Source organism: Dasypus novemcinctus, chromosome 6 (genome assembly GCF_030445035.2).
Source record: "Dasypus novemcinctus isolate mDasNov1 chromosome 6, mDasNov1.1.hap2, whole genome shotgun sequence".
Lineage (NCBI taxonomy): Eukaryota > Metazoa > Chordata > Mammalia > Cingulata > Dasypodidae > Dasypus > Dasypus novemcinctus.
Window position 1 is genome coordinate 104,607,404 of NC_080678.1, and position 11,306 is coordinate 104,618,709.

Consider the following 11,306-nt stretch of genomic DNA (forward strand, 5'->3'; position numbering starts at 1 on the left):
ATCTTATGGGAATGAAAGGCACAATAAATGAAATTTTAAAAACACTGGAATCATATAACAGCATATTTGAAGAGGCAGAAGAAAGCATTGGTGAGCTTGAAGAAATGGCCTCTGAAAGTGAACATACAAAAGAACAGATGAAGAATAGAATGGAAAAAATTGAAAAAGTTTTCAGGGAACTAAATAACAGCAAAAGATGTGCAAACAAACATGTCATGGGTGTCCCGGAAGGAGAAGAGAAGAGAAAAGAGGAAGAAGGAATATTTGAAGAAATACTGGTAGAAAATTTCCCAACCCTAATGAAGGACATAGATATCCACATCCAAGAAGCACAATGTACTCCCATCCAAAAAACTCCAAATAGACCAACTCTGAGACACATAGTCTAATGCCAAAGACAGAGAGAATGCTGAGAATAGCATAAGAAAGCAATGTATATCATATAAGGGATACCCAATAAGATTAAGTGCCAATTTCTCACCAGAAACCATGAATGCAAGAAGACAGTGATATATTTAAGATACTACAGGACAAATATTTCCAGCCAAGAATCTTATATCCAGCAAGACTGTCTTTCAAAAATGAGGGTGAGTTTAGAATATTCACAGATAAAAAGAAATTGAGAGAATTTCTAATCAAGAGACCAGATTTTTAGGGAATTCTAAAGGGTGTGCTAGAGCCTGAAAAGAAAAGACAGGAGAGAGAGGGGCCTAGAAGAGAGTCTAGAAATGAAGATTATATCAATAAAAGTAACCAAAAGTGTCAAAATAGTGGTGAAAACAAAATACGACAGATAAAACACAAATAGGAATAAACTTAACCAAAGATGTAAAGCACTTGTATTTAGAAAACTGCAAATCAGTGTTAAAAGAAATAAAAAAGTCTGAAATAACTGAAAGAACATTCCATGCTCATGGATTGGAAGACTAAATATCATTAAGATGTCAATTCTCTTCAAATTGATATACAGACTCAATGCAATCCCAATAAAAATTCTACCAGCATTATTTTAAGTTGAAAACATGATTATCAAATTTATTTGAAAGGATAAGTGGTCCTGAACAGCCAGAAACATCTAAAAAAGGAAAAGCAAACTCTCCTTTCTGGACTTTAAATTATATTACCTAGCTATGGTGGTAAAAACAGAATGGTACTGGCATAAAGACAGACACATAGACCAATGGAATCAAACTGATGGTTCAGAAACAGACCCTCGCATGTATGATCAAGTGATTTTTGACTAGCCTGTCCAAAACAGCTTGGGCAGAACAGTCAATTCAACAAATGGTGCTGAAAGAACTGGACGTCCATAGCCAAAATAAGGAAAGAGGACCCCTATCTCACACCTTATCCAAAATTACCTCAAAATGAATAAAAAAACCTAAAAATAAAAGCAGTAATCATAAAGCTTCTAGAATAAATTATAGGAAAATAGCTTCAAGACCTGGTGGTAGTTGGTGGATTCTTAAAGGAGAAATGAGAAGGACTGAGATCTACCACTGATGTTTAATGTATGTAGAGTTTTAATTACCTTTACTCTAAAAGTGAATGGCAACACATAGTAACAGCTAGTTTATAAATGGGGATGTGGCTAAAAATGGTAGTCTAGGGATGTAAATGCCAGTTAACAGAATGCTAGAGAATGTTCTAGGAAAAGAATAACATGGTAAACCAAGAGGTGAATGAGAATTGTGGTTGATGGTATAGATGCAAGGGTGTCCTTTGTTAGCTAGAGCAAATGTACATCACTATTGCATGGTGGTGGGAATATGGAGAAGCATGGGAAAGATACAACTGGAGTGACCTATAGACTATGGTTAGCAGTAATAATATTCTTGCATCTATGCCAAAGATGTACTGTGTTGATAATGGGGCAATATGGAAAATGTGTGCCAAGTGTATACTATGGACATGGTAACAATCAGATGATATTATCTTATCTGTAACAAATGCTCCACCATAGTGTTGTGTGTTGATAGAAAGGTGTTTGGGAATTCTGCACATGTGCATGTTTTATAAGTCTACTACTTCTGTCATTAAAATATATTTAAAAAATAACAATAGGCTGGTTTGGGGAAAAATACACCAAATATAAGAAAAGGAGTATAATTAGTAGTAAGATTTTGACAACATTCTTTCATAATTTGTAACAAACATCTCACAACAATGTAAGGTGTTGGTGGAGGGTTGATGTATGGGACCTCTATATGATACTGTGCATGTTTGCTTTGTAACTACACAACTTTTGCTATACACTTATCATTTATGTATGTTCATATATAAATATATAAAGATAATAATAATGGGGGTTGGGGGAAAATACCTTGGTTAGTAGTAATATTTTGACAATGCTCTTTAATCATTAGTTAAAAAGGTTTAACAACAATGCAAGGTGTTAGTGGTAGGGTGAGGTGTGAAAGTCCTGTATGATGTTATATATATGTTTGTTTTGTAAGTTCACAACTATTACTGTACACTTATTGTTTATTTATGAGTGATATACTTCAATAAATCTTTTAAAAATATGGACTAGAATGGACTTAACTATTGTACTATGGACTTATGATTATAGCAGTGGAAGAAATTATATCACTGATATGGAAACAGTGGCACTGGAGATGCTGAAGGCATAGAGAGGGAAAAAGAGATGTAATATGGGGGCATTTGGGGGACTTGGAATTGTCCTGAATATCTTTGCAAAGACAGATACAGAATTGAGTGGGAGAGAGTGTACAGTGTAAACAATAATCCATGCTTAGTGGCAATGCTCCAAATGTGTTCATCAATTGTAATGAATATACCATACTAATGAAGTAAGTTACTAATGTGGGGAGGGCTGGGAGGTGTTGGGATTGGGGCATATGGGAATCTCATATTTTTTTGTGTAACATTTTGTGTAATCTAAGTATCTTTAAAAATATTTTTTAATGTATTGAAAAATAAATACGTTAAAAATAAAAAATTACATGTCTTTAAATTTCAAATATATGTTTTATCATATTGTGATTAATTTCTAATTGAATTGTACGATGCCAGAGCACAATCAGTACTATAATGACTGACATTAATGTAGTACATGGTAAATATTCATAAATGTTAACATGCATGCTTGAAAAGAATGTATGTTCTCTAATTTTGGATTCAAGTTCTGTACATGTTCATTGTATATATCTTACTCGTGTTTAATTTCTATACTCTTAAATAAATGTCTGATCTATTAACAAAATTAATGTTTTGAAGTAGCCCACTATCATGTTGAAAATCTCAATTCCTCCTTGAAACTGTCAACAATTGATGCATTTTCTTAAATTTTTACTGCAGTAAATGATATAAAGCACAAAATTTCCCATTTAACCCACATTAAATATACAATTCAGTAGTATTAACTATATTCACTATACTGTGCTACCATCACCAACAACCATTACCCCTCCTTTTTCATCATGTCATGCAGAAACTACTTACCTATTAAGCTTTAACTCCCTCTTCTCACACCACCTCCCCCCAGCTCTGCCCTCCACACCTGGTAATCTATAAACTACCATCTGTCTCTGTTAAGTTTGCTTCTTTTGGATATTTCATATAAACAAGATCATACAATATTTGTCTTTTTGTGTCTGGCTTATCTAACTAAACATTATGCCTTCGAAGTCCACCCATGTTGCAGAACACAGTAAAACATCATTCCCTTTTACAGCTGAATATGCCAGTGTATTTATATACTACATTTTGTTAATCACTCATCCATTGATGGACATTTGGGTTGCTTTCCTCCTTTTGGCTTTTGTAAATAACAATGTACACTAAAACATTAGTGTACAAATATCTGTTTAAGTCCCTGCTTTCCATTCTTCTCAGAATATACCTAGAAGTGGAATTTCTAAGTCATATAGAATTCTATTTTTGATTTTCAAAAAACAACCAAATTGATTTCCACACTGGCTGCACCATTCTACATTGCCACCAGCAAAGTATAAGTGTTTTTCTGTCTCTGAATCCTCACCATTTACTATACCTGTTTTTATAACAGCCATCCCAGTAGATGTGCAGTGGTATATCATTGTGATGTTGATTTGCATTACCCTGATGACCAGTGATGTCAAGGCATTTATATAACATTTACATATCTTCTTTAGAAAAATGTCTATTTAAGTCCTTTACCCAAATTTAATTGGGCTGTCTTTTTGTGATTGAGTTGTAGGAATTCTTTACATATTCTCTATACCAAACACTTAACAACTATATGGATCACAATGATTTTCTCCCATTCTGTAAGTTATCTTTTCACTTTAAAAGTGTCTTTTGATATGCAAAACTTTTCATTTTAATGGAGACCATTTTATCTATTTTTCCTTTTGTTGCTCCTGCTTTTGGTGTCTTATCTAAGAAATGAATACCATATCTATGATTATGAATGCCCACCCACCCTGTTTTCTTCTAGGACTTCTAGGATATTAGCTCTTTTGTTCAGGTACACAATTCAATTAGAGTTAATTTTTTTTATATGGTGTGAGGAAGGGTCTGAATTCTCTCATTTGCATATGGATATCCACTTTTCCAATACCATTTGTTGAAGAGACCATTTTTTCCCCAATTAATTTTGTTGTCACTCTTGCCAAAAGGTTTATTTCTGAACTCTCACTTCTAATCCTAAGAAATATCTTAATGCCAGTACCATGCTGTTTTGATTACTGTAGCTCAGTTGTAAGTTTTTAAATTGGGAAGTGTGGAGATTTCCAACTTTGTTTCCTCTTTGCAATATAGATTTAGCTAAATCATGTAATCATGAGATTACATATGATTTTACAGACTGGCTTTTCAATTACTGTAAAATAAATAAAAATAAAAGGCTGCAAGGATTTTGTTAGGTACTGTGTTGAATCTGTGGATAGTTTTGGGTAATACTGACATCTTAATAAGATTATGTCTGCCTATCCATAAACACAGGATGTCTTAGCAATTATTTAGAACTTTCATTTCTTATAGAAATACTTTGTAGTTTACAGTGTACAAGTCCTTCATTTCCTCAGTTAAATGTATTCCTAAGTGATGTATCCTTTTATGAGCTATTGTGAATGGGAGTCTTTTTTTATTTCCAATTTCAAATATTTTTTGGTGATATATAGAAACAAATGATTTGGAGTTGTTGATATTGTAGCCTGAAACTTTGCTGAATTTATCATTTCCAGTAGACTAATTGTGGATTCTTTGGAATCTCCTATATATAGGATCCTGTCATCTTCAAATAGAGATGGTTTTACTTCCTTGGTTCTGACTTCGGTCTTTTTACCTCTTTTTCTTGCCTAGTTATTCTGGCAAGGACTACAAGTACAGTGGTGAAAGCAAGCAGGCATTCTTGTACTGTTCCTGTTCTCAAGTGGAAGGCATTCAGTCTTTCAACACTGAGTATACAGGTAGCTGAGAGATATGTCCTTAATCAAGTTGAGGAAGTTCCTTCTATTCCTATTTTTCTAAGTGTTTTAATCATGAAAGGATGTTGGATTTTGTCAAAAGCCTTGTCTGTATCAATTGAGATGACCATGTCAATATATTACTCCATTCTATTAATGGGATTATTACATTGGTTGATTTTCTTATGCTAAACCATCCTTGCATTCCTACATCCCACTTGGTCATGATTGTATAATTATTTTAATATACTATTGGATTGGATTTGCTAGTATTTTATTGAGGATTTTTGCATCTATGTTCATAAAGGAAATTGGTCTATAGTTTCCTTTTCTTGTGATGTCATTATCTGGCTTTGATATTAGGGTAACATTTGCTTCATAAAATGAGTTAGGAATAGTTCCATTCTCTTCAATTTTTTGGAAAAGCTTGAGGACTGATGCTTATTCTTCTTTGAATATTTGGTAAAATTTATCAATGAAGCTATGTGGTCCTGGGTTTTACTTTGTTGGGATGCTTTTGATTACTTATTCAATCTCTTTAATTGTTATAGGTATGTTGCAATATTCTATATTTACATGAGTCAGTTTAGGTAAGATGTGTGTTTCTAGGAATGTGCCCATTTCCTCTCAATTATTGAATATGTTGGCATACAGTTTTCAGAGTATTCTTATAATCCATTTCATTTCTGTAAGGTCAATTTTAATGTCTCTCCTTTCATTCTGCATTTTAGTATTTGCATCCTTTCTCTTTTTTCCTTGCTAGTCTTGTTAAGGTTTGTCAATTTTATTGATCTTTTCAGGGAAGCAACATTTTTAAATTTTTTAAAAGAAGCTTTAGATTACATAAATGTTACATAAAAAATATAGGGGATTCACATATGCACCACTTCCTCCCCCTTCCATACTTTCCCACATTAACAATATCTTCCACTAGCACGGTACATTTGTTTCAATTGATGAACAAATATTGAAGTATTGCTACCAACCTTGTACTAAACCTTGTAGTTTAGGGTTTACACTCTGCCCCACACAATTTTATATGTTCTGACAAAATGTATAATGCCTGTATCTGCCATTGCAATGTCATGTAGGACAATTTCAATGTCCTGAAAATGTTCCCATGTTACACCTATTCTTCCCTCTCACTCCCCTCAGAACCCCTAGTGGCCACTGCATCTACATCAATGATAAAAGTTCGTCCATTGCTAGAATAATAGTAAATCTATAACAGAATTATAACAAGTCTATATAGTCCCTTGTTTATTCCCCTATTTTGAGGATTTAGGATGGTAATGCACACTCTGCTTAAAATTGAGAGGGGGCTTACATTCCATGGGGTAGAGGGATGGAATTATCTTGCCTGCAGTTGCAGACATTGTCTCTTCCTTGGGATGGGTGTTGTCCATCATCATCTCCTTGTTAATTGTCCTGGGTGAGTCCAATGAACTGGAGAGTAGGTGTTGCAAGTCTGCTGAGATTCAGGGCTCAACTGGTACATGAACAGATCAAAGATTTAAGTCTCTGGGACATATATTTAACAAGTATAATGCTAATTACAGGTTCAAATAAAAGAGGCAGAAGAGCCATGTGTAGGGAAACTACAAATGGTCTAACTCTGTTACACTGGGGAGCATAAATTCCAAAGTAAGGCCCACTGACTGCCTGTCTGCCCTGCTTATAGTGTTTGGCTGTCTCTAGAGCCTTCAGGAGCCCTAAAGTTTGAGGCACTGTTTACTGTAGCAGTCAATGAGATCCTGCTGAGACATGCATAAGAGTAACCTCTGGAATGACCTCCGACTCACTTTGAAATTTCTTAGCCATAAAAATTCATTTGTATTTAATATTTTCCCCTTTTGGTCAAGGTCTTTTTCCAGATACATTGCTGGCTGGTACTTCCTAATAATCCCTCAGTGCCAGGGAGGTTTATCCTAGAAGTCATGTCCCACACCAGAGGGAAGGTAGTATATTTATATGCTGAGTTTGGCTTAGAGAGAGCAACAAGGAGGCTTTCAGGAGATAACTCTTAGGCAATATATAATACTAGGTTAAGTTTCAATTTCACAAGAAAGGTTCATAAATACAATCATCAATATCAAGGGCCTGGTGTAATGATCTGTCTTCCTTCACTAGGCACTGCCCATTTACTTGGGGGATTCTTGCCACTCTAATAGAGAATGTAGCAGTATTCCCCAGGATGGGAATTCAATATTCTTTTGTTTATTGTGCAGTTTTCCACCCACCAAAACAACACCTCAGGAACACTGGAGCATATTCATATGCCTTAGAGGCATGCCCCAGGTGTACCCCTCCACATACACTGTCCCATCACCAACACCCCATACCTATGATCCTCCTCTGCCACAGTTGTGATCCAAAACCTTTCTAAAAATGAAGCCAAAAAATGATAATATTAATAAAATAACAAATTTTAAAATAACAACAAAAATATTAAAAATTTGAAATGAAAAATTTTTATACATTGTCTTTCATGTAAGATCTATTATGTTGTATATATAGAGACAATTTCTTGCCTATGTTCCCCCACTGTCTTTTTTTTTTCTCTCATTTTATTTTCAAAGAAGCTTTAGGTTACAGAAAAGTCACATAGAAAATATAGGAGATGCCCATATACCTAATGCCCTCCCCCTTTTCCACTCTTCCCTATTAATGACATTCTACATGTGTATGGTACATTTTTAACAATTGATGTACAAATATTGAAGCATTGCTACTAACCATGGTCAATGGTTTACATTATGGTTTACATTTTCCACCATACACTTTTATAAGTTTTGATGAAATTTTGAAAGGCCTGTATTTGTTACTGCAAGATCATGTAGAACAATTCTAATGTCCTAAAAAATGCCCTATGTTCCATCTCTCCCCCTGTTATCAGAACTTATGGCAACCACTAAGTTTCAATTTTTAAAATTTATTTATTTATTTCACCACCATCACAAATTATGCAGTCGAATTTCCAGCATTTCGGAAAATGACAGGAGTCAGCACATATGGAGTACAATGGATAAGCTTTGCCCTGAGAAAACCCCCTTCACGATCATGTTATCTCCCCTGCCAGGTAAGTATTACTAAGTTTCAATTTTAGAAAAATAAGATTTATAGTTACTTGCAATAATATTGAGGGCTGGACATATTGGTCTGTTTTCTTTTATTAGGCACAGTGCCTATGTTCTTGAGAGATTCTTTTCTTTCTAATTGAGAACATAGCAGGGCTCACCAGGATAGGAGTTTAATATTTTCTTGTGTATTGTGTGGGTCTCCACCCACTGAGATAACACACTATGACAAGATGAACACTTAAATATTCCATAAAGGCATGTCCCAGGTGTGCTCTATCCTGCATATCCCTCACACCCAACTCCCTATACTAGTAACCCTCCTCTGCCCTATTTGCCAAAAGAACATTCCCACCAATGTAGTTTTAACCACAGACTTCCAAATCCCTGCTCCTTCCTCCAAGCATTCCCCAGTTACATGGATAGTCCAACCAAATGCCCCCACCCGATTCCCCCTCACAGACCAGCACCACTGAACCCAAGCTCATCACTGCATCACTCTCACACCCATCCACTGCTCAACCACACCCTTCCACCTTATCATAGATTTTGTCCATATGAGCATTGACTCACCACTCTCTATGACCTGCCTCCTGTTAAGCTATCTTCCAGAATCTAGCTCTGTGAGTCTGCTCAATTTGCTTAAGTCATATCAGTGAGGTCATGTAATATTTGTCCTTCAGTGACTGGCTTACTTTATTCAACATAAGGTCTTCCAGATTCATCCATGTTATCCTGTGTGTTAAAACTGCATTTCTTATTACAGCTGAGAAATATTCCATTTATTGTATATACCATGGTTTGCCTATCCATTCATCTGTTGATGGACATGTGGATTGCTTACAATTTCAGGCAATAGTGAATAATACTGCTATAAACTTTGGCTGTGCATATATCTGTTCATGTCCCTGTGTCAATGCTTCTGTGTATCTACCCAGCAGTGGAATGGCTGGATCAGATGGCAGATCTATAGTTAGTTTTTTGAGGATCTGCAAAACTGTCTCCCATAATGGTTGCACCATTCTACATTCACACCAGCAGTAGATAAGTGTTCTCTTTCCTCCACATTCTCTCCAATGCTTGTAGTCCTCTGTTTTCATAATAGCCTCCTGTATAATAGGTGTAAGATGATATCTTATTGTAGTTTTGATTTATATTTACCTAATAACTAAGGATACATCTTTTCATGTACTTTTTAGCAATATGTATTTCTTCTTTGGAGAAGTATCGATTCAAATCATTTGCCTATTTTAAAAATGGGTTGTTTGCCTTTTTATTTTCAAGATTTCTGATATCAGATGACTGTATATGTGAGGATGTATATCAGAATTTTCAATTCACTTCCATTGGTCAGTACGTCTATCCTTGTGCCAATACCATGCAGTTTTGACCACTGTAGCTTTGCAGTATGTTTTGTCAGGTAGTGTGAGTTCCCCCCATTTCATTTTAGTTTGTTAATATCTTTAGCTATTTGGAGCCTCTTGTTCTTCAAAATAAACTTCATAGTTAGCTTTTCCAATTCTGCAAAAAATGCTATTGCAATTTTTATTGGGATTGTGTTAAATCTGTAAATCAATTTGGGTAGGGCAGACATCTTAATGATGTTTAGTCTTCCAATCCATGAACATGGAATATCCTTCCATTTATTTAGGTGTTCTTTGATTTCTTTAAACAATGTTGTGTAGTTTTCTGCATAGAAGTCCTTTACATCTTTAAATTTGAATAAAAAATGATTCTTTTTGTTGCTGTTGTAAATGGATTTTTTTCTTGATTTCCTCCTCAGATTGCTCATTATTGGAGTACAGAAATGCTATGGATTTTTGCACATTGATCGTATATCCTGCCACTTTACTGAACTCGTTTATTAGCTCTAGAAGCTTTGTTGTAGATTTCTCAGGGCTTTCTATGTATAAGATCATGTCATCTGAAAAAAGTGAAATTTTTACTTTTTCCTTTCCAATTTGGATGCCTTTTATGTCTTTTTATTGTCTAAGTGCTAAAGCAAGTATTTCTAACACAATTTTAAATAAGAATAGTGAAAATGAGCATCCTTGTCTTGTCCCAGTTTTTAGAGGGAAAGCCTTTAGCATTTCACCATTGAATATGATGTTAGCTGTGGGTTATGCACATGTAGCCTTTATCATATTGATGAAGTTTCCTTCTATTCCTATCTTTTGAAGTGTTTTTGTCAAGACAGAGTGTGTATTTTGTCAAATGCTTTTTCTGCATCATTAAAGATGATCATGTGATTTTTTTTTCTTTTGATCTGTTAATGTGGTATACCATTGATTAATCTTATTTTGAACCATCCTTGCATACCAGGGATGAAACTCACTTGGTCATGGTGTATAATTTGTTTGATGTGTTGTTAAATACAATTAGCACATATTTTGTTGATGATTTCAGCATCCAATTTCGTTAGAGAGATTGGTCTGTTGTTTTCTTTTCTTGTGGCGTCTTTATGTGGATTTGGTATTAGGGTGATGTTATCATCACAGAATGAGTTAGGCAATGTTCCCTCTACTTTTTTGGAAGTGTTTAAACAGGATTATGGTTAGTTTTTTCCAGAATGACTTACAGAATTCACCTGTGAAACATCTGGTCCTGGGCTCTTCTTAATTGGGAGGTTTTTGATGACTAAGACAATCTCGTTATTTGTGATTGGTCTGCTGAGTTCATCAATTTCTTCTTTCATCAATGAAGGCTGCTCATGTATTTCTAGAAATTTATCCATTTCATCTAAGCTATCCATCTTTTTGGCACACAATTTTTTAAAATATCCTCTTATGATACTCTATTTTTGTGGAATTAGTGGTGA

The 11,306-nt window shown here is 34.8% G+C and overlaps 1 pseudogene; it reads right to left on the reverse strand.

The window, feature by feature from the left end:
* Positions 1 to 8,312: 8,312 nt before the first annotated feature.
* LOC131279055 (U1 spliceosomal RNA) lies at positions 8,313 to 8,498 on the reverse strand (annotated as a pseudogene).
* Between the last annotated feature and the right edge of the window lie 2,808 nt (positions 8,499 to 11,306).